The sequence below is a fragment of the Ambystoma mexicanum genome, chromosome 2p, assembly GCF_040938575.1.
Source record: "Ambystoma mexicanum isolate Mex_15411 chromosome 2p, UKY_AmexF1_1, whole genome shotgun sequence".
Lineage (NCBI taxonomy): Eukaryota > Metazoa > Chordata > Amphibia > Caudata > Ambystomatidae > Ambystoma > Ambystoma mexicanum.
The window spans coordinates 1,409,886,104-1,409,911,392 of record NC_090923.1 but is presented as its reverse complement, the minus strand read 5'-3'; the positions used below and the strand labels follow the sequence as shown (position 1 = coordinate 1,409,911,392).

The following is a 25,289-nucleotide window of genomic DNA, read 5'->3' as shown; positions in this document are numbered from 1 at the left end:
TGGGTCTGAGTTGAAAAGGGCAAGGGCGATTCCCCCCCTTCATCGTCCTGCCAGGTCTCACCGCTTTTCTCCTCCCTTTGTACTGCAAGTTTGGTCTAGCTATCTCCTCGTCCAATCGGCCTTGCTCGAAGTATGCTTTCGTGCTCTGTCTTTTATGCCTGTGGGTAAAGTAAAGGGTTGTCAGGTGTGTGTGATTACTGTCAATTGCCTGACTTTGCCTGGACCGTGGGTTAGGATATGATATGGCATTTATACCACGCCTATACACAAGTGTTTCAAGGCGTGACGAGGCAAGGGAGTGGGAATAGAAGGAGGAAAAAGACAGAGATCTTACTAGGCCTAGTTACATTTAGATCAAATAGGACATGTCAGGTAAACAGTTTTGATATTAGTCTGTTTGTCACAGTGTAAGAGTGTCCGTGTTGGAAAAGTAGGGGATAGAGTGTCTAGATATCCTACGTATAAAATACCATTTGATTAGAATCGTAGCTCTTGTATTTTTTCCCTAGTATTCCTTTGAATCCACTGGGCACCACTTCTATTTAATGTATAATTGCTGTACCCCTAGGTGCCCATGAAGTAGGAGCTGAACCAGAGCTGTGTATTGCTACAGAGCAAGCCCAAATGCACTCCCCAGGGAAAGAAATCCCTATATAAAGGTAAATAACTCAACTGGATTGGCGCCGTATCGGCAGATTTCTGGGTACTGGAGTACCAAGTTGTATTCAAACACTTAATAATAAAAGGTAAGTAGATATTTTCACATTAGCTAAAGGACATAACATTTAAAACATCAGTAAAAAATGTATATATAAATCGGAGCCTAGATTATAGAGGCAACTCTTGAATTTTTAATCTGTCAAATCCAACGAGATATTGGTAGCGATAGGATCCAATTTACAGAGTGTCCTCTATTGCTCCATAGAGAACATATTAGTCCATGTAACATACAATGCACAGAACTTTATCAAACATAAAAAATGCCTTACAGCAACTGGCATTGTGTAAATCAGCCACAAATCTTTAACAAAATGTATCACTTCACAAATCTAGAATCAATAGTTCAAAACAACATCAACTTCCAGTGGAAAAGTCCCTTTTTTTAATGTTAAACAAAGGATGACCAACGCGTTTCGGTTCAAGGAACCATCTTCAGGGTATAGACTTTCACTGTTCCTATTTCACACCAATATTCATAACATGGACCCTGTAGGGTAATCGAGAAAGAGCACTATTCAGTCTTATGTCCTATATTTTATAGCTTCTGTTAGGGTGATAGAGAGGATAGAATACACTAACCTTGCTGATACAAAAACGAGGTGTCCAGTCAAAAGCCAGCCTTCAGCGGACAAGCCAAAGGAGAGGCAAAGCATGTAAAAAAATATGTAAATAAATGCTATGTGTACGGCAGAGCCGCTCCATGGGCAATGGTGTTAGTGGGCTGGATCCAGCGTAAACAGGAGGCTGTGTGACAACCCAAAAGGCATACATGCGTCCATCGTTGAAAGGGGGCGAAATAACAAATCGGGAGAAACCCAATGGAAATGCAGCTGCATCATTTTGTAATACGGGCAAGAGTAAAAAGCAACGTTGCTCTGCCGTACACATGGCATTTTTTTACATATTTTTTTACATGCTTTGCCTCTCCCTCCACTATTTCGTACCGACTAGTAGACTTTCCCTGCTAGGTTGGTGACTGCTTTTGACACATGGATCTTCTATGGTCTTTATTTTAGATACTATATTGGCCGCATGCCATCTCCACCCTGTCCTTTTGCTTGTTCGCCAGAAGGCTGGCTTTTGACTGGACGCCTCATTTCCGTATCAGCAAGGTTAGTGTATTCTGTCCTCTCTATCACCCTAACAGAAGCTATAAAATATAGGACATTAGACTGAATAGTGCTCTTTCTCGATTACCCTACAGGGTCCAAGTTATGAATATTGGTGTGAAATAGGAACAGTGAAAGTCTATACCCTGAAGATGGTTCCTTGAACCGAAACGCGTCGGTCATCCTTTAACATTAAAAAAAAAGGGACTTTTCCACTGGAAGTTGATTTTGTTTTTAACTATTGATTCTAGATTTGTGAAGTGATACATTTTGTTAAAGATTTGTGGCTGATTTACACAATGCCAGTTGCTGTAAGGCATTTTTTATGTTTGATAAAGGTTCTGTGCATTGTATGTTACATGGACTAATATGTTCTCTATGGAGCAATAGAGGACACTGTGTAAATTGGATCCTATCGCTCCTAATAACTCGTTGGATTTGACAGATTAAAAATTCAAGAGTTGCCTCTATAATCTAGGCTCTGGTTTATATATACATTTTTTACTGATGTTTTAAATGTTATGTTCTTTAGCTAATGTGAAAATATCTACTTACCTTTTATTATTAAGTGTTTGAATACAACTTGGTACTCCAGTACCCAGAAATCCGCCTATACGGCGCCAATCCAGTTGAGCTATTTACCTTTATATAGGGATTTCTTTCCCTGGGGAGTGCATTTGAGCTTGCTCTGTAGCAATACACAGCTCTGGTTCTGCTCGATTCTGTCAAGTGGTCTTGTGACGTATGCCCGCCTGCTCCTGAAATTCTTGTTATATTGTTCTTTAATCCTTGTTGTTACATGTCCTCCTGCAATTTATTTGCTGTCTTAAAGTGTTTGACTGTCTAAACTGTTCTGTGCACCCCTATACCCCACTTGTTCTCTCATGAAGTAGGAGCTCCCACCTGTGTTTTTGGTGTTAGCAACTATGGCCATGGATGCTGTGGGGTTAGAGTTAAAAGTTGGGATTTGGGGACGGCCAAGACTATAGTTATTCAATGTTTATCAATTTTAAACTAAAGTATTTTACTTTATTTCCACACACATACAATATAACATTGAAAGCTGATGACCGCATGGTTGCCCAATTGGGATTTCTTTCTCCACTGTACTGCAGAATATACTGCTGCTTGGTGTTCTCATGCCAGGGTATTTATAGACTGGCACAGCACACCTGAATTCCAGGGGTGGAGCCATCCTCAGCAGGGATTTAAAAAGGATAATACATACATTTTTCAGTGGGGAGTTTTAAAATGATGATACAGGTACTTTAATGCAAACACCTTTCAATATTATTTCAAATATTTCTTTCATGAGATTTTCAAATGGCATTATGGACTATTCTACTTGGCCTAGAGAGAGAGAGCGAGAAAGAGTAAAATGGGTTTAAATGCAGAAAACGTTTAATGATAGTACAGGTGCATTTTTGAATTGCCGAACATTGGTAGTTTGCTACATACACTTTTAATTGTCTAGCTTGAGACTGCTTGTTGGAGACTTTCTTTCAGATTGCATTGTTTCATTTACTGGATAGGACAGTACTGTTTTCTCCAGCAGCCAATATTTACAAATGCGTACACTATTTTATATAGTTTGCAGCTGAGGTTGGTACAGTTTTCTTAGTCATTCCATTTTCTCAAACATCCTTAATTTCTCAGAAATCCAATCCTTTAACTGCCGAATCACTTTTCTTTTCATCCTACGCCACTGTGACATCCAGCCGTGATTTGCTACCTTTTAAATAAGATAAGACCTACCTAGATCTGTTTACACCTTAAACTACTCTGTACAAATGTGCATGTAAGAAAAGGGCGCCTGAATTTGTTTGTGTTTTACTTCCTACCATGCCCCTTCATATAATATTTTTTGAGACATCTTTCCAGCGAGGGAAATTGTAACTAAAGGATGCCTTCCAACGCCCAAAGGACTTTTAGAATATGCCATACCTACTCACAGGGCAGCGAGCTCCTTCGGGGACCCAGGCATCAGTACTGCATCTGTTGAGATTGCCAGTGCAGTATCTTCTTCTTATGAATGATCCAAATACAAGTTGCATTCATACAAAAGGAGAACCTGAATCATTAAGTTACAGATAGCTAGCTTCAGTCTCTTGTGTATCGAGATGTCCTGGGACCGTTTGAAATATTCCCTCCATGTATCAAATAGCACATGTTCCTAACTGCTTCACAAACAATGTAGACTGTGGCTTTTGGGTAAAATAAATGCAGTGACTTCTCTTTATTTTGACATGTTTATTAAAGTGTATGCAGTGGGTTGTGTCAACTTTTTTTTTGTTACCTTTCTTATAGACCTTTAACTATTAGGTTTTGATGGAGATGTTAACCTCCTGCCCAGTGCTTAATTTGGCAGCTGTTTCCACCTTGTACCTTTTCACACAGGACCCAGTTCCCAACTGCTGTGAACAGCTGGGGGATGGCAGCTTGAGCACTCAATAATTGCAGCACGCTTTTTAACATGTACCCGTGCGCCATTTCAGGGTCCTTGTGGGTTGCCAAAAAGAAAGGACTCCGATAATAGGATTTCTGCTCTTTTATTTTTACAAGGTAAAGGATCAACACAAGATCAAACAGCAATTGAAAACTATTTTGAGGCAAATTTGTGTTTCTGCTATGCCCACTTATCTCTCAAGCTGGGGCTAGTCCTTGCAGAGTAACTAGGTGCTGGCTTGCCCCCAGCAGTTGTAGGTACATCTTGAGTTGCAATTTTATTTGAGCCAAGGATTCCCTTTACTGCTATCTAGTATCATCTCACCCCTTACAGGATTGTACCCCTGCACTTCTTGTCCCTTTGCCTCTCCAATCAGATGTACAATTCCTATCCTCTTTTCTTTCCTCCTCTCAATATCTGGCCCATCCTATTCTTGCTGTCTTCTTTATCACTTTCTCATGCTTTTATGACCTCCTCTTTCGGTTTACTACCCTCTCCTCATGTTACCACCCCCTACAGACTCCTGCCACCTCCTTTGCCTATCGCCACCACCTTCAAGACCTCAGTGCCTTCTCCTTCTCTTACCACTTCCTCCAAACTCTCACCACCTCCTCCACATTCAATCACCTCCTCAGATGTTAATACCTCCTTTCATCTTCTCTCCCTGCGACTACAATCGCCTCCAGTGATTTACCACCTTCTCCAGTGTTATACCTTCTTTTCCTTGTGCCTTCTCCCTATTCGCCTACAACAGCGAAAACTCTTTCAGAGTTCTTGTAATTTGCACTAAACTCCTCTAACCACCAGCCATGCTACTACAACCTACACGCATCAGTTGAGGATGGTTGCATTTATACAGTGTTGTCACCTCTCTCTGGCTGGGCTAGTGACTGCTAATTGAGGGCTGGTATTGGTTGGCTTCGCTGATTGCACCTGGGCCTACTTGAGGATCAGGGGGGTTGAACCAAGCCTATATCTGGCATGCCTGCCATCTTAGATTTCAGTTTGGTTCCTCTGCCTACCCCTCTGCCCCCCTCAGACTGTCTGCACTGAGCTGAGGGCTGTGGTGTCTCCAGCATGACAGTTAGATGGAACAAACACTGAATACGCTTTATAGATTTTCATATTCATTGGCAGTATTGTGTGTGCGATTAGTGTGACACTTTGTTTCCCCAGCGTACGATTATGGTGTTCCAAAGCTGCTTACAGTTTTAGTTTCTGTGCATTTGGGAAGTTGCAGGTTGGAGATGAATACACAGGCAGACAGGAATTAGGGTCCTGAGGCAGAATACAACAGGTCAGCGGGGTATCCAAAAGGAAAGTAATCCAAGGAATCATAGAAACCACAGACAGAACAAAATAGCCAGTCGATGGGCATTCCAGGTTCAGAAAGGAAAGTAGCACACTCACCATTTCAGCAAATCCAAGGGTATTCCAATAGCCAGTCTGTTAGGAAAGATGTTCTTTTTCTACCTTTCCCTCCATAGATTCCTGTGGGACCCCAATCGATTTGCTTATATTTAAACCCTGTCCTGATTTTTGAAGGTCAGTAAAGCTTCTACTTTACTTCCCTTGTCACTTTTGTTGATTCTTATGGAGAAAATGACTAGTCCCTAAGACTGTTAGTACTGAGAGACTTTGTCTCACTTTTGGAATTCTTATATTTTTACAATTCCAACCATTACCTTACAGTGAGGTGCAGTTAGGATACCTTGTATCCTTATAACTTTGTACCCAATGGCTTTTTGGTTACTTTTATGTTGTGCATAAAACATGGTGGCAGCAGCTTTGTGATTTCTGCAGTTTTTGCGATATCTTTCTCATGCACATTTGCATTAACTGTAAATGACTACTAAAGGTGGCTTGCACCCTAAAATGGCCGTGCTACAAGACTGTTGCTTGTTCTTCGGCCATCTTGTCCTCTGGCCTTCTTCCTGCCATTTTAGGTCAGAAAATGCCATATATTGTAACCCATTTTCTGGCGAAAGCTGCTGTTTGCGGGGACAAGTGGGCTTTGTGTATGCGTGAGCCAGTGTAGGGGGCTGGAACTGTCGACCCAGTTCACATCCTCTGGCGCTCTAAAGTCTGTTGCTGGACAGATGTGATGACTTGTGGTTGTCCAGGTTTGGACAAACCTGGGCTGTTAGAATGTTACAGATCCTTACCTTTGGTGGGCTTGGGCTAGGCCCCAGCCTTAATCTTGGATAAAAGGAGGGCTCAGCTGCTATTTGGCAGAACATTGTTGGAACAGAGACTTCGGTGAAGAAGATCTTCCCGCTGAAGACCCGAGGACGACAACTGCCGCTGACCGGCATCAACTCCAGTGATTGGCAGGTGGAAGCACTGCTTCTCTGCCTAATCTCAGAAGACCCTTGTTGGTGCCCCGAACTTTGGGCCGGTAGTTCTCAACCCCTGCTCGCAGTTCTAAGGCTTGGAAGCCCTTTGAAGTGTCCCTGGACTACCCAATGGCCTGACCAGTACACTTTTGGGCTATCGCGCTGCAGCCGTTTTGAGCAAAGCCTTGGGACTCACAGGATCTCCAGCTTATGGAGATACTATCCTCCCAATTACAGCCTTCTCATGACGAGGGACGCTGAGCTGGTCTGCTTCTGTGTTCACTGTTGGAAGGATTGCCTGTCGACTTCTGAGCGTAGTGACCTCTGTTGGAGCTATCTTTCTGCATTCTAGAGAGGTGTCCTTTAGGGACTGCACCACTGAGGTCTGCATCTTTTCTTCAAGAAGTTGCCTGGAACTGCCTTGTTAGAACCACGACCAGATCCTGACACGGAAAGTGACTTCTGCACCCCGGACTGCTGGGTTCCCTTCAGCCGAGCCAAGGACAGAAGATTGGAGCCCCAGCAAATTCTGTAAAACCTGCAGCGTCAACTGCAAAAATTGTGTAAGTGAACATATCTGTTCCTGTCTCCCTTAGGATAACTTTGGGTGTAGAGCCCTTGTCCCCATACTCCCTCTGGTCTGGCATTTGGTCGTCGGCCCTGGGCTAAGTATCCTTTCCTAGGACTTACCTAGGAAACCGGATAGGGTGGGGTACTTGCCTAACTTGAAGTAAATACTTACTTTACTGTAAAGAACGTTTCAATCACCACCACGGCCCATTGCATCAGTTCTGAAATACCTCCCCTGGAGAAATCATAGTGAAACCTGTGATTTTTTTGGGCACAAGGCCCCATACATCTGGGCTGGACTTCATAAGACGTTAGATCTGAGTTTGTGATTATTCTATCTAATCTAACTGTTTTTACTGCATTTATTTAATTACTGACCAATTGACTAATGCTACTTAATGAATATGCAATCTTATGTCTAACGAGATATTTCGGGAATACACAACATTCCCATTAAAGCAACTATTGACAGCATAATTACACATCACACAATAAAAAAATAAACATCATTCCACCATCATAAAAACATTACAACATTTTTAAATATACAAGAACCTTCAATTCTAACAATTTTCATAACAAATGTCCTCAAAGTTAACACATTCTTTAATAATGATAGTAAACCCGATAGGGCGCTAGAGAGCCGTCCAAGATGCGGCCTCCCTGCGAGCTCCGTGAAGCTCCCCCAAAATCCAATCGCAGCCATTGTGATGGTGATATGAAGCCCTAACGCCAGCAACATTTAGGCGAAGCATTTACGAACCCGAATCTGCGTTTAAATCTGCTTGTTATCTAACGCTTCGCCTCTAAACACACGGAGGAAAAGACCCCCCCCCCCCTTGCAGGCCTGAAAACGCGGCCTACGCTTGGGCACGGTAGGCCGGGGGAGCGGGAAGGCGGCCGGCTGGGAGGAGCCTGCCTCCCGATTGCAACATCCGAGCGGCGCCAACTACAGGATAAGACCCGGGACTGCTGGATGGACCCCCGCGGTCACCGCTGCATCCGGGTGCGGCCTGAGAAGAGCGAGCGGGCCAACGCCGACACCAGGAAGAACGTAGAGGCAACCGGCCGCGACCCGCGGGAGCCCAGGTACGAGCGTCCTGCACACCCCTAAGCCGCAAACACACGCACGGCAGACAGGCTGAAAATCCGATGCCCCCCCGTGCGACAAGCAAGCAAGCGACACAAGTCTCGTGGCCGCATTGGCCCTAAGAACCGAAGAGCTGCGGAAGGGGTCCCGAGGCACGACTCCGGTGCGCACGCCGGAGGGGACAGCGAGGAACACTCTGCACTAAAGCAACGGAATATAGAGGGGAGCTCTAGTCGCCCTGGGGTTCTGAATATCCTACGGTCCCGAGGAACTGCCACGTCGCCTCCAAAGACACAGTCGGCCCTATCCAGGACAAAAATGGGGAAAACCGATAGATCACAGAGAAAGCTGACCTTTGAAAGCTGCTCTTCCACCAACACGGGGCCCCCCGACAGTAGATCGCAATCCCACACCCAGGACCCACCGCATAACGGAGAGGCAACGCAGGACTTCGACATCAGGGAAATACTACTTGATCTTAAAGCCAGCATAGGTGGCCTAGGAAGCAAACTGGATACCCTCTCCTCCAAAGTAGACCAGCTCCAACAATGGCTGGACAAGCACGCCGACCGACTGGATGCAGTTGAGCAGAGGATCTCCGACCTCGACGACGGGGCGTCAGCCCTGACGACCAGAGTGTCCTCACTCGAGACGCAAATGAGAGCGGTAATGGCCAAAAATGAGGACTTGGAAGGTCGCTCCCGGCGCAATAACATAAGGATTGTCGGAGTCAGAGAGCACCAACTGACTTCCAAGATGGAGGACCACGTGGAGAAGATCTGCACTGACTTGTATGGCCCAGAGATCCTGTCCAAGCTTTTTGTAGTTGAAAGAGCCCACAGAATCCCTAAAACAAGACCTATCCCGCGTCCAATCATACCAAAGCTACTAAATTATAAGGATCGAGACGCAATCCTCAGGGCCGCAAGGGACAAAGGGGACCTACTGTACAAGGGAGACAAGATACAGTTCTTCCCTGACTTCTCGCAAGCAGTCCAGACACAGAGACGGTCGTTCACAGCTGTGAAACGCAGGCTGCAAGAAAACCAAATCCAATACTCGATGCTATTCCCGGCGAAACTTTGCATCCAATTCGAGGGAAAAACTCTGTTTTTTAACACGCCTGAAGAAACAAGCGACTACCTGGATCGCACTGGCTGCAGACCAGCCCAAAATAATGGCCTCCCACAAAGGGGACACCGACCAAGAAGGGACCCGCCATAACGTCACATCCGGATGCAAAAACTGATCAAAGGCGTCCATTTTCCATCGACGCAATACCTTCATCATCACGAAGTAAGAGCCTAACAGTGGGAGGGAGCAAACCTTCTCTTGGAGGGCTACCAGCGCCCCTTGCACAGCAATGTTGACAGTTTGTTTTATTAGGGACTGTTCGTCGTGGGCCAGTTGGGGGTTGCCCACTCAAGGGAGGGATACGAGTTCAGTACGGCCGCCTTATACCCTGCACTCCCATTCCACAGCAATCACGCTACACGAAGCCATCCGATCAGAAGCCAAGACCTCCAGTCACTCATACGGATCAAGCCATCAGTTGCAATATCCGGAGCTGTCAAACTTGAACTCACCGGATCACTCTGATGACAGTGCCAACACTTAGTCGCCACCTGGAACATCCGTGGAGGCAACCATCCGGCGAAAGCGAGGAGAATCTTCCAGTACCTCTGCAGACACAAAATCAACATTGCCATACTGCAGGAAACCCACCTCTTGCCACAGTCGGAACTGCACTGGGCCAAATCCTGGGGCTGTCGCACATATTTCTCATCGTACTCTTCCTATCCCAGGGGAGTCGCAATCTTAATAGACAGGAGAACGAACTTTAGTGTAATTGACACAGAAAGACTCTGAGGGGAGAGCTCAGCTGGTGAGGGGGATAATCGCAGGAAAGGAAGTAATAATTGTGAACTCCTACGCACCAAATACTGACAGCCCAAACAACTTTAACTGGGTGATGTCCCAACTAGGAAATACCAACGCAGCAACCATTATATGGGGAGCAGACCTTAACACACCAATTGATCCCAGACTTGATAAATAACACAACGGGAAATCCGTCCAAAGCCAGCGCTCAAGTTCGGGAGATCTGCTAGCCCGGCTGCTGTCGATGGACAGAACCATGACCCGAGTTGAATGCGTTAAAGACGATCAAGGGCAGCGAGTGTACGCGGAGGAGGACATTGCTCTCACATTTCGGAACTTCTACCAGAAACTGTACAGCTCCACAGGTGTCTCAGATCTCAAAGCCATACAAGAGTATCTCGACGACACCCAGTTGTACTGGGTGGAAGCCGATCCATGAGAACCTCTGAACGCACCGTTGACTGAGGAGGAAATCCTGGAAGCAATAACATCCCTCCCAAACTCGAAAGCACCAGGCCCAGATGGGCTCATTGGAGAGTTCTGCACAGCTCACGCGTCCATCCTCGCCCCACTCCTACTTCGCGTTTATGGAGAAGCAATCGAGCATGGAAGCCTCCCCCCCACACTGCGTGAAGCTAACGTTATGGTGCTACACAAAGCCGGCAAACCCGCAGATGACTGCGCATCCTACAGGCCGATCTCCTTAATCAAGCTGGACAATAAAATCCTAGCCAAAATACTTGCATCAAGGCTCCTCCCTCTTATGCCGGCTCTGGTGATTGGAGACCAAGCCGGATTCATCCCTGGACGCAGCACCACATACGGCATCAGGGAATTGTTTGAAGTTATAGAGGCCGCAGATCCAACGCTACAAGCAATTGCAGTAATGCTCGACGCCGAGAAGGCGTTTGACTCTGTAGAATGGCCATTCATGATGGCGAAGCTTAGACAAATGGGCAGTTTCTTTATCAAATTAATATTGCTGCTATACAATGACCCATGATCATATGTCACTCTAGGAAACACTAGATCCAGAGCGGGGAACACAACAAGGTTGCCCGCTTTCGGCCCTGATATTCGCCCTTGTTATGGAACCCCTGGCATCGAGATTACGAGAAAACCACCTGACCCATGGTATTAAACTGGGTCCCCCGCAGGTTGATTGTCTCTCTTTATGCTGATGACGTTGTGTTGTTTGTCAGTGACCCCCAAGTGAATCTTAACCCCGTAATGTGCGAAGTGATAAGATTTGGCCAAATGTCAGGTCTCAAAATTAATCACTCCAAATCGGTAGTAGTCCCCTTGACTCCCAGTACAACTGAATTTATTGATGATCATGGTTTCAAATGGGAGCACTCAAAGGTGCGCTATTTGGGTATTTACATGTCACGTAACCATCAGGAGATCTATAAGGATAACTATGTTGCCACGTTAAACTCCCTGCAGGAACGCATACACAGGTGGAAATCACTGCCACTAACGCTTTGGGGTAGAACGTCCTTCACTAAAATGGTCATTCTTCCTAAGCTTCTGTACCTATTCATTAACATCCCCTTACTCCTCCCAAAATCCTTTCTCCAGAAGGTCAAGTCGGCAGTCCTAGAGCTAATATGGGCGGGTAAACCGGCTCGTGTCGTGTACAACACACTAGTTCAACCGACGTCGAAAGGGGGTCTAGCGCTCCCAGACATAGAAAAATACTATTGGGCAGCCCAGGCTCACTTCCTAAGCTTCTGGTATATGACTCACTTTGTTCGCCCACACGTGCAGGTGGAACGAGCCCTGGCCTCGCCCGACTTGCTAAGCGCCATCATCATAAGTCAGATCCCAGTTCCATACAACACGCTCAGCACAGTCTTGTCTGCATACGCATTCTGGAAGAAGATGGCGGCCAAATACGGTGTAGACGTAAGATTCTCCCCGCTTCTGCCTATCAGATTTATTCCTGGCATCCCCCTCACGAATGAAAAAGTATTCCTGATATGGGCTGACAAGGTTGATGTCCACTCCTTCGGAGACCTGTTCCCAGAGGGCACCTTTTTTACCCCACAAATGGCCAAAGACAGGGGCGGAGACACTTCCCTGGATGTATTCCTTTACTTTAGACTACGTCACACATTACACAAAATATTTCCCTCATTTCCCAAACAACCCCCTACTTGGGAGTTATTGCACAACACGATTCAGACGCAGGGGGAGGGAAGGTTAGTCTTGCTGCTATATAAATCCCTGGTGGTCGATATTGAGAAACCCAACCCTAAAACAAAGCTAAAATGGGAAACTGCCATTCACGAAACGATACCCACGGAGGACTGGTCCTATATCCTATGTCAAACTGAAAAGGTTGCACTAAACACCCGCTATAAACTCATACACTTCAACTTTGTACACCAAACATACTATACCCCAGTTAAGAAACACAAGCTTCACCTGGAAATGTCGCCCCAATGCGATAGATGTGCAGCGGCCCAGGCGGACTTCCTCCACCTAGCATGGGACTGTCCTGGAGTGAGGCGCTTCTGGAACTCAGTTTTGCAAACAATTGCCGACATCATAGGCGAACAGGTGACCCCACTACCACTGGGGCCCCTTCTGGGTCTCACCAAATACCTTCAACCAGCAGCAACACGTAAATTAGCATCCCTTCTTCTGGTGCTGGCCCGAAGGAGGATCGCCATGTCATGGAGCCGAGGCCCACTACCCAAAATTGAAGACTGGAAAAAAGACATAACATACTGCCAGGACGTGGAAAACAAATTCATAAGAACCCTTCTACTGCATGCACGCCCCCTGACATCTGGGGACCAAATATTACATACCTGCTAAATTGTAATGAATCGTCGGACTCCAATTCAACTAGCACCTGAAGGGAGAGTATGGATCTATGATCTTCCAGACTGCACTGAATGTTTTAATTATCAGACTGATGAAAGACTGTTTCGGACATTTTCTCGTGCTGTGGGGGTGGGAGGGGAGGCAGCCTTGAAGGGGAACTCGAGATTGGGTAATGTTATGTTATTTCTCTTCCTTCTATTTTCCCTACATTTCCTCTCTTGCCTCCCCCCCTTTTTCCCCCTCTTTCCGTTTTGCCCTTTCCAAAGGTTTCGACAGAGCACCATGTTGGTGCGTTTGTATGCAAAATTAAAAAATAAAGTTTAAAAAAAAAAAGAAAATGATAGTAATCTCCAACCCACACAGACTGAGTCCACCTGTAGCAGGTAGCTCAGAGCAGGTTCAAACTGGAGGAATCACTGGCCCCGCAAGAGTGGTTTAAGCGTACAGTAAAAAATGGGCCAAGTCTTGCGCATCGCAAGAAATACACAATTGATTTTCGATTGCCATTGGACTAGGCCGCCACCACTGCTCTTAAATGAATACTATTAAAACGTCCCCTGGCAATGACAACGCGCTGAGAAGGGTTCTGTGCCCATCGTAATTATTTCTGCAGACCTGGGCTTGCAATAATCGCATGTTTCCTCTTAGCTGGCCTCTGGATCTCGGATGACTCCCTATTGTCCAGAATTCGCTGGAACACCCTTACTTTTATAACTCTCAGAACATTGTGCGGCCTGACATCTCTCATGAGCCATGTCTCCTGACAACATTGCCTTTATGTACCTAAGACAGGGAATCTTCATGTGGGTGTCCCTAGGAACCAAGTGTTTAATTAGCTCATGGGTTAGACCGCCTTTGCTGTTCCCACAAACTCTGAAATAATAATTTACAGGCTGAGCTGCGATAGTCACTAATAAACCTGCAGCCCAATTGCTGGTGGACTGCAAAATTAGGGGTCGAGCGTGGAAGCCCCAATACTTGTTTCAGAAAAGTGTTCTCCACCACCTGGACGGGCTCAACATTGCTATATCCTCACAGCTCCATGCCATACCTGGCAACAGAAATAGATTTCCCATTATAAACCTTAAGCACCAGCTCGACTGGTTTAGCATTAAACATGCCCATGGCTCGTGCCACCCCAGCACCCTCCTCCCACATATAGCCTGTTTGAACCTTGCACTCTGCTTGATAACGCGGGCTTCAGCACTAAAGTTTGAAGGAAATCTAACCCCCAGATAGTCAAAACCAGAGACCCCCTGGCTAAACATGGCCTGAAATTCTGGAGGACGCTGCCCCCTACTACAGACCATGACTGCTGATTTTTGGGCATTAACCTTTAGATCAAGTGAATCCATTAATAAGGAATAGTCTGTCATGTTCTGTTCGGCAGATCCGTTTCCCGGGAGGCACTTCAACATGGCCGCCGTGTCTGGCGATTATAGCACACGCAACAGTCTAGATGTTCTTTCCCAGAACACATTGCAGCGCTCTGATGTCACATCCTCCCAAGCAGCTTATCAACAGGATCCTCCAGGAGTCCAGTGCGTTGCTACTCTCTTAGGAGTATACAAACGCTTCGTGAGTCAGTTTGTTAGTTTACCTCTGTGTTTCCTTATTTCTTATTCCTGACTTCGGCTGACACTCTCTCATCTCGTTACTTTTCCCTTTTTACTCTTGACTTCCAGACCGCTACAAAAACACGGGAAAATACTTGTCAGACTTTGGACGACTTTAACCACGCCCCTTTGGAGCGCGGTTCCAGCTCAGTTTCTCTTTGGTTCAGGAATACAGATCCTCGCCCTCCACGAGGTATTCCATACATCTTATATTCTTTCTTCTTTCATTAGCAGTCTAGGGAATCTAGTTATCGTTTTATTTTTTCCTCTTCACGTTGTCATTTTAGCACGGATACCTACCTCAACATCCCAGGTCCACTGCCGAACTTCTTTGAGCAGTCTCCAGGAGACTACCTTTGTTTACGAACTGGTAGGCTTTATATTTTATGGTTGTTTCTACTATTGGTAGTGATCATTAGCTATTTCTCTCTCTCTACCCGTCCTTTTCTATTCTGCTATTTTCCTTAGCCCAACAATTCAGTACTTCTGGGAACTCCAGGCTATCTCGCCCTTCCTCCACATCGATTTCTCCCTTTCTACTAATTGGGGGTAAGAATTAGAACTAAAGTTTCTAAGGGGATCTGACCTCTGATAGACAAAGGAAATTATATTCTAATCTACTTTGTATTCCTCATTAGAACTTAATATCAATCGCTAAGGAGCTCCCAAACTCTGAAGGTGAATTTTCAGCCCGCGTTGGAACATCCCGATGATACAACGCTCTCAAGCAGCTCTCCACAGGGTTTTTTCCCCCGTGAGGGTTTCCCTGGGCACCTCTCGGGGATCAAGCCTTTGAGCAGGACTCCGGAGGGGTTTTCAGGGGAATTCCTAATATCTTCAGGGAGAGTCAGCGAGATCCATTCCAGGTACCCACCGGGCCATAGGACATTTCTCTTCGTCCGTTCTGCCCAGGTAGGTGATTTTCTGTTTTCCTTCTCTATTTACCTGGAGCAATTGATATGTATATCTAACATTGTATATTTGCTGACAGTTAGCAACGCCCGAAAAGAAAGTAGTCAGAATCTCTGACTAGCTCCAAGTGATTAGAGTCGGTTTCAGAGAAACCCCTTAAAATGGATCCTCAACAGCAGCAGATCCAGCAGCTTATTGCTGCGGTACAGTCTTTAACGACTGAGGTGCAACAACTTAAGCAGGAGAATAATTCCCTCCGACAGCACCAACAACAGGCAGCTCAGCAGGTAGCTCAACAGGCTTTAGCCTCTCGCGTACCTCATTGTTCAGAGGTTCCGCCTGGACCATTACCAGGCGGTCAGTTCGATGGGAACCCTCATAAGGTCAAAGAATTCCTAGATTCTTGTTCCGTAAAATTTACGTTCAAGGGGGCATTTTTTCATACCGATCGAGACCGTGTGGGTTACATGGTCTCACAAATGACAGGACCAGCCTTAGCCTGGGCAACCCCTTTGATTACTAGTAATAATCCCATTCTGGACTCTCATACTGCCTTTTGTAACAGTATTCGCACCATGTTCGGCCGACAAGAAATCCGGGTGGCCTCCCAAGAACATCTCCTTGATTTCAAACAAGGAAATCTTGATATACTAACCTATATTACTAAATTTAAGCAGATGGCAAGTGAGACCACCTGGTCCGACGATGCCCAGGTTACGATCTTTAGGAGAGGGTTATCGGAAGAACTTAAGGACGAAGTGTCCAGAGTACCGCGGCCCACCGATCTAACAGAATTCATCGCTCTAGTTCTACAGCTAGATTACCGTATGAAGGAGAGACTGTTAGAAAGGAGAAAAGGCCGGATTCCTCGATTCACATCTAACTTTCCCCACTCGCCCCGGACTCAGGTTACAGAAGAACCTATGCAGTTAGGATCAACAGCAAGAGGGCCTTTAACGCCAGAAGAACGGAATCGCAGAAAGACCTTAGGCTTGTGTATGTATTGTGGCGCCAATACTCATACTGTACAAGACTGCCCGATTACACCACCTAGGCGCTCGGGAAACGCCAGCGCCCGGTCGTAAGAGGAACCACGATCCGGGATCCCACTCTTCAGCCAGGTTCCTCACAGTCTTTTTATTCTTCTATGTGTACTAGTCATCCTGATACCAACATGGTAGTGTTAAGGATCTCATTTTCCTTTGGAGATAGAATCTTACGGGATATCCCAGCACTTATCGATAGCGGAGCTGCAGGGAACTTCATTGATGACCACTGGGCTGCTTCACATGGCATCCCACGCTCCTCAAAGGCAGAATCAATACCAGTGGAAAGCGTTGACGGAAGTCCACTGATTTCAGGACCTATCAAAGACCAGACCAGCCCTCTGTTGATGTCCATTGAATCTCATCGGGAGAACCTTACCTTGGATATCATCCGAGCAGCTCATCATCCCATCATCTTGGGTATACCCTGGCTCAAAAAGCATAATCCATTCATAAACTGGACCGCGGGCTCTTTTTTCTTAGGGTCTGAATATTGTCTGGCACACTGCATAGAGGATCAACAAAAGGTACTCGTAGACTCAATGTCCACTCTCCAGGGTTCACCAAGGGTTACGATTCTAAACCAGATTGCCGGTCTTCCAGAAGCATACCAACAATACGGAGAGGTATTTGCTGCTACTGAATACAATCAATTACCTCCTCACAGAAGAGATGATTGTACTATTGAGCTGATTCCAAATCAACCTTTACCTTTTGGTCGGATGTACATCCTATCTAATAACGAAAAAGAGGTTTTACGAGACTACCTTAGAACCAATTTAATGAATGGATTGATCACAGAGTCAACCTCACCAGCAGCCGCTTCCCTGTTCTTTGTTGCAAAGAAAAACACTACTGAACTCCGTCCTTGCATAGACTTTCGGGGACTGAATAAGATCACAGTTCCCGATAAGTACCCGATGCCCTTAATTCCTGACATCTTAGAGGCTGTTAAAGGGGCCACCATCTACTCAAAATTAGACTTAAAAGGAGCTTACCACCTTATCCGAATAAAATCAGGAGACGAATGGAAAACGGCATTTCGAACCCCTTTTGGCCACTTCCAATATAGAGTGATGCCTTTTGGCCTTTCTAATGCTCCTGCTATCTTCCAACGATTTATGGACCATCTGTTCGCCGACCTCCTCCTTCACAATGTCATTGTTTATTTAGATGACATTTTAGTCTACTCCAACACAGCACAGGAACATGAGAAACATGTAGAAGAGGTTCTACGGCGACTCCAGCTGAATCATTTATACTGTAAACTGGAAAAGTGCTCTTTCCATCAGCCCCAGGTTTCTTATTTGGGGTATGTTCTATCCGCCAAAGGAATAGCTATGGACCCAGAGAAGGTGTCTGCTGTTCAGGACTGGCCTACACCTGCCTCCTGTAAAGACATTCAACGTTTTGTGGGGTTTTCGAACTTCTACCGACGATTTATACCTGAATTCTCCAGACTTACACAGCCTTTGACAAATCTTCTGAAGAAAGGGGTCCCTTTTCTTTGGACAGAAACAACAGATAAAGCCTTTAAGAGGCTTAAGGATCTTTTTACCTCAGCTCCAGTGTTGCTAACCCCTGATCAGAACCGTCGGTTCATTGTGGAAACCGACGCCTCTCAATACGCTCTAGGGGCGGTCTTGCTTCAAATAGATAACTCTGATCTTGAACGACCGGTAGCGTATCTGTCTAAAACCCTTGCTCCGGCGGAGCTAAACTATACGGTACTGGAGAAAGAATTGTTGGCTATCAAACGAGCATTCGAAGAATGGCGCCATCTACTATTGGGAGCCAAATTTCCAGTGGAAGTCCGGACAGATCATCATAACCTCCGGATCCTACAATATGCCCAAACATGTAACAGCCGTCAAGCCAGATGGGCTCATTTCTTTTCTCCATTTCGAATCATGTTCACATTTATCCCAGGAAAGGAAAATCTCAAGGCTGATGCTCTATCCCGTAAGGAACAGCTCCCGAACAACCCTTTTAGGTCTGAACCCATCTTCCCTTGTATGGCTCTGGAACTGCATACTGTGCCTGATTTCCTCTCACGTCTGAAATCACAATCCTGTCCTATTGCCAAAAAAGAACTACCACGGTCTACACAACTGGCGTTAACTTTGGAAGACGGTTGCTATTTCTTTGGGCACAGGGCGTATATTCCGACACGAACACTTCAGGAAGAAGTTCTCAATATGTGCCACAGTTCAAAATCAGCTGGACATAGGGGTTTTTTCTCCACCCAAGAATTGGTTTCTCGTTTCTTTTGGTGGCCATCATTAAGAAAGGACATAAAAGAATATGTTAAATCCTGTCCGATATGTCTCCAAACTAAAACGTCTCGACAAGCTCCTCTAGGACTCTTGGTCAAGCTGCCCTTGCCTTCACGACCGTGGCAAATAATTTCCACAGATTTCATAGTGGATCTACCACCATCACGAGGATGCTCAGCCATAATGGTTACTATAGATACTTTTACTAAGTTGGCACATTTCATTCCACTTGCCGGAGTGCCGTCTGCTGCCTTGATGGCTCGCCTCTTCATCAACCATATTTTCATCTTACATGGCTTACCAGAGACAATCATTTCGGACAGAGGTTCACAATATACCTCCCAGTATTGGAAACTTGTCTGCCGTCATCTTGGAATCTCACGGGCTCTCAGTTCAGGCTATCACCCCCAATCCAACGGCCAGACAGAAAGACTCAACCAAACTTTGGAAGGATACCTCAGGAGCTATGTCTCCGCGGCTCAGGATGATTGGAAGGATCTATTACCTTTAGCGGAGTTCGCTTATAACAATTCTTTTCACTCGGCAATCGGTACTTCTCCTTTCCATTGTTCCTATGGGTTCAACCCATCGTCATTTCCTACCTTGAAGAAATCTGAGTCCAAATTTCCTGATGTAGATTTCCTGATGGATCAAATCCGGCAGGGTCATCGCACAGCTATCACTGCGCTTCAACAATCCCAGGAAAGAACAAAGCATTTTGCGGACCGTCACCGGTCCCCAGCCCCGATAATCAAACCAGGAGACTGGGTTTGGCTGTCATCACGTTTTCTCCCTCGACATCTAGTCCCGTCCAAACTTTCTCCCCGATATTTTGGACCATTTCAGGTGATCGCCACAATAGGATCAGTTTCCTTCAAACTCCGTCTACCGAGCACATGGGCTCGCATCCATCCGGTGTTTCATGTTTCACAATTAAAACCAGACAATCGGAGTTCCTTTCACCCTAAAACCTCTACCCGTCCTCCACCAGTTATGGCCGCTTCCGGACCTGAATTCGAGGTCAAAGAGATATGTGATTCACGGTATCACCGGGGCCACTTACAATATCTAATTGACTGGAAAGGCTACACACCCGCGGATAGGAGTTGGGAACCTAAATCAGCTGTACATGCGCCCAAACTAGTAAAAAAGTTTCATCTATTGCATCCTGACAAACCAGGAGGGAGCGGTCCTAAGAAGGGGCATACTGTCATGTTCTGTTCGGCAGATCCGTTTCCCGGGAGGCACTTCAACATGGCCGCCGTGTCTGGCGATTATAGCACACGCAACAGTCTAGATGTTCTTTCCCAGAACACATTGCAGCGCTCTGATGTCACATCCTCCCAAGCAGCTTATCAACAGGATCCTCCAGGAGTCCAGTGCGTTGCTACTCTCTTAGGAGTATACAAACGCTTCGTGAGTCAGTTTGTTAGTTTACCTCTGTGTTTCCTTATTTCTTATTCCTGACTTCGGCTGACACTCTCTCATCTCGTTACTTTTCCCTTTTTACTCTTGACTTCCAGACCGCTACAAAAACACGGGAAAATACTTGTCAGACTTTGGACGACTTTAACCACGCCCCTTTGGAGCGCGGTTCCAGCTCAGTTTCTCTTTGGTTCAGGAATACAGATCCTCGCCCTCCACGAGGTATTCCATACATCTTATATTCTTTCTTCTTTCATTAGCAGTCTAGGGAATCTAGTTATCGTTTTATTTTTTCCTCTTCACGTTGTCATTTTAGCACGGATACCTACCTCAACATCCCAGGTCCACTGCCGAACTTCTTTGAGCAGTCTCCAGGAGACTACCTTTGTTTACGAACTGGTAGGCTTTATATTTTATGGTTGTTTCTACTATTGGTAGTGATTATTAGCTATTTCTCTCTCTCTACCCGTCCTTTTCTATTCTGCTATTTTCCTTAGCCCAACAATTCAGTACTTCTGGGAACTCCAGGCTATCTCGCCCTTCCTCCACATCGATTTCTCCCTTTCTACTAATTGGGGGTAAGAATTAGAACTAAAGTTTCTAAGGGGATCTGACCTCTGATAGACAAAGGAAATTATATTCTAATCTACTTTGTATTCCTCATTAGAACTTAATATCAATCGCTAAGGAGCTCCCAAACTCTGAAGGTGAATTTTCAGCCCGCGTTGGAACATCCCGATGATACAACGCTCTCAAGCAGCTCTCCACAGGGTTTTTTCCCCCGTGAGGGTTTCCCTGGGCACCTCTCGGGGATCAAGCCTTTGAGCAGGACTCCGGAGGGGTTTTCAGGGGAATTCCTAATATCTTCAGGGAGAGTCAGCGAGATCCATTCCAGGTACCCACCGGGCCATAGGACATTTCTCTTCGTCCGTTCTGCCCAGGTAGGTGATTTTCTGTTTTCCTTCTCTATTTACCTGGAGCAATTGATATGTATATCTAACATTGTATATTTGCTGACATAGTCATTGATCAAGCGCTGCAAGGCTCTGGGAGGGTGGGCCAGCAAAACTGTATTGTCTGCATAAGCTATTAACGGCACAAGCCGACTACCCAGCCTAGGGACATTCGGAGTGGAATTAAGTAAATGGGCATAAAGCCCATTAATGTGCAGACAGAAGAGCAGGGGGGCCAGCACACAGCCCTGGCGCACCCCTTGTTCCAACTGGAAAAAAAGCAGTGCACCGTCTCTGCACCCCACTCCTCACACAGGCCCCCATAGAAGAATGCAGTCTCTCCAGGAGATCCACCAGTGCACATGGAAAATAAATTCAAGAATCTGAGCACACAGTACACTTTATTACGATTGACCTTGTCAAAGGCGGTGCTCAAATCCATAAAAACAAGGAAAATAGGTTCATCCTTGATATACAAAGAGGTAGCCACCACCAAATCAAGGTGCAAGGACTGCTAAGCCATATGAGTCCTGGTCTAAACTCCAACTGAATGGGGAGAAAATATTATTCCATTCGACCCAAGATGAAGTCTAAAAGCAAAAAAGGTCTATATGACACTGGCAGCTCCCTGTGCCCCTTCTTATATATCGGCTGAGTTACTGCCTGTGGTCACGAACCATGGTGCACACCCCATGCACAAATAGGTTAAAACCCAGAGTCAAAATCGGAGCCCAGAGATCCAGTTCTGATGTAAATAAATCTGCCGGAACATTGTCGGGGTCTGGATCCCTATTTCTGGCTTGACATTTTATGGCTGATACAATTTCCCCTACTTTTGAAACAGTTTTTCCTGCCACTGGGTTTGGCAACTGCTGGAGATCTGCGGCCAGCAATCGTTCAGTGACCGCAACCCCATGACTCGCACTATATAGGGTAGAAAAATGGGCCACCCATACCTGATCCGAGCCATAACATCAGCACCTCTTGACTTAAATTTGCAGAATGGCCCATTATTCACTATATCCCCAAAAAGCGTAGCATTGTTACTGACAGAAGAATTGATTTATTTTATTTATTGTGCATTTGTTAGGCGCTTATACAGCAAGTAAATTGTGTTTCAAAGCACCCACAGGGCAACAGGGAGGGAGCATGGGATTGTATAACAATTAAAACACTGAAGGATAAATACGGACGTACTAGGCATTGTGTGCATTCAGAACGTGTAAGTACAGAGAGAAGAAGGTAGGGGGTTTGGGGATAAGTGCTAGAAGTGCCTGTGCTCCTGAGTGAGCATCAGATGTAAGTGCCCATTGGAGGAAGTGCTAGGGAGAGGACAGTTTCCAATACATGGGTAAGTGCAGGCCTATAGTGGCATAGACCAATGGGTGCCAAGGCGAGCACTGGGAGCGGGTGGCGGCTGAAGGTGATTGGGTGAGGGAGACCAGGGCCCAGAAGGATACACAAGGGCCCTGGTCACCAATCTCAGCAACTGTGGGATTAGCAGAGGAGGGAGGAAGAGAAGGAGGAGGTGAAAAGGAAAGTCTGGAGGAGCTTCCGGAATTTGAGGAGATCCGGCTCAAGAGGAAGGGGGGGAGGCTGTTCCATAAGAGGGAAAGAGATCAGCCACCAGCCCTCTGTTTAGTAAAGCGCATGAAACACAGAGAGTTGGTACCAGAGGAACGTAAAGATCTAGAGGGAGAGTATTTAGTAAGAACCAGTTGTAGATAGTGTGGTCCCCTGCCCCAGACAGCCCATTGGATGATGCAGAGGGATTTGAATTTGAACCTTGCAGCAACCGTGACCCAGTGTACAGTTTTTGGTGCTGGAGAGATGCAGTCCCTGGACTTGAGGCCAAGGATAAGTCTTGCTGCCCTATTCTGGATTAGCTGGAGGGGGGATAGAGAGGAATAGGGTAGATTCAGGTAAAGGCTAATGCATTAGTCTAGCCTGGAGGGAACCAGAGCTTCTGGGGGGAAGTGAGAAAAGGGAGAATTCCTTTGAGAAGGAAGAGTTGAAAGTGGAACTAATTGGCAAGGTCCTGAATGTGAGGGAGGAAGGAAAGAGAGCAGTTGAAGATGACTCCAAGGCTACTGTCTTCAGATGAAGGAGATGTGGGAGAGCGCATAGAGATAGGCCAGAGTGAGGGGAAGAAAAGGGGAGCAGAAGTCCCAATAGCAACAATCTCAGTCTTGCTGGCTTTGAGGCAGAGATTGTTGGAAGTGCACCAGAACTGGATGGCAGATAGGCAGTCCAGAATGATAGAAGAAGAGGGGGAGGGGTCAGAATGAAGTTTGAAGAAGAGTTGTGTGTCCTCTGTGTAACTAGACATTGGGGAGAAGGTGGAAATTAGAGTGCCAGTGGAGCAAGGTAGGTGTTAAAGAGCCAGGTAGAGAGGTTGGAGCCCTGGGGGACACCACATGTGGAAAAAGAGGTAGGGGAGGAGAAAGTGCCCAGAATAACCAGGGACGGACAGTCACTGAGGAAGGAGGTCAGCCAGTCCAGTGCCCGCTCTGAGATACCCATGGTATCATGGAGTCGTTTTATGAGGATGGAGTGCTTGACTGTGTCAAAAGCAGAGGAGTGATCAAGTAGAATGAGGACAGCAGGAGAGTTAGAATCAGATATGTAAGCAGTTCCCCACAGGTGTTCAGAAGAGCAGTTTCCATGCCTCTGGATGCTCGGAATCCAGATTGATGGTAGTGGAGGCAACCAACAAGTTCAGTGTGCGAGGTAAATTGGAGGAAGGCCAGCGTCTCCATGAGTTTCCCGAGGAAGAGGGTGATAGCTATGGGGCGGTAGTTGCCTGGACAAGTGGGGTCTGCTGAAGGTTTTTTCAAGAGGGGGTGCACAAGGGAGTGCTTGAGGGATGAGGGGAAATAAACAGTGGCAAAACAGTGGTTGCAGAAATCAGCAAGTGCAGAGGCAAGAGAGACAATATTGTCCTTAATGGTTCTGGAGGAGCAGGGGAAACCTGTTTGGAGGAGAAAACTCTGGAGACCTCATCAGGTGTGATAGGGGAAAAGCAGGAGAGAAAGGAAGGAGGAGGGTGGGAGGTCATAGGAGGCAAGGGAGTGAGGGGCTGGAGGGGAGGGTTGCAAGGGTGCTCAGGATATCCTATGTTTTAGTAGTAAAGTGTGTGGCCAATGCGTTGCGGAGGTCTTGGGAGGGGAGGGGTGAGACGGAGACTGCGGATGGGTTCACTAGTTCCCTGCAGATTTTAAAGAGTTCAGGCATGTTGTTGGATGCACCAGAGACATGGGTCTGGATGTGGGTCCTTTTCTTGGCACGGATGGTAAGTCTGTATTGTCTCTGGAGCAGGCGGCAGGCCAGTTTGTCAGAGGGTGAAGCAAAGGTCTGCCACTTCCGTTCCGCAGCGCTGCACTTGTTTTTCACAACTGCAAGATCAGAGTCGTACCAGGTGTTACGCTTAGAGGCAGGTTTCAAGCGGATCCACATGATTGAGGCAAGAATATCCAGAATGTTAGTCCAGAGTGTTAGTGATGGCCAGATAGAGGCTGCTGAGAGCAGAGTCAGAGGCAGAGTCTGGGGTGGGGGAGAGGGTGGGATGAAGGTGGATGCGAAGGCAGCATCTGACACTTGTTTTATTGGATGGATGTTTGTGAACGAGGTTGGAAGGGCTGGAGGAGGTGCGGTCAGAGGGCTGAGAGGACCCAGCTGAGAGGAGAGGAGAGAGTGGTCTGACCAGGAGAGAGGGGTGATCAGTGGGGAGGAGAGTGAAAGATCAGAGTTCATGAGGGCATCAAGAGTGTGTCCAGCCGAGTGGGTTTGACCAGAGGGGAGAATGGAAAGGGAGAGTGAGGTGCAAAGGTCACAGAAGAGAGTGGATGCTGTGATAGAGGAGTCCAGATGGATGTTAAAATCGCCCAAGAGGAGGAGTTTGGAGGTGGTTGCGAGTAGAGGGGAGCAGAAATTGGCCCATTTGGAGAGGTACAGCATGGTAGAGCCAGGTGCCTGTAGATGGTGGCAGTGTTCAGAGAGGAGGAGGGAGAGATGACCAGCTTGCAAATCAGACTCTCAAATGAAGAGCAGTGGTGGTTGGGTATGAGGGAAGAA

At 46.5% G+C, this 25,289-nt stretch overlaps 1 protein-coding gene across 8 annotated transcripts in view; it reads left to right on the top strand.

Annotated features, from left to right (window-relative positions):
• LOC138567561 (uncharacterized) overlaps window positions 1-25,289 on the top strand; it is a 2,466,350-nt gene that overhangs the window by 2,239,885 nt on the left and 201,176 nt on the right. The window lies entirely within an intron of this gene.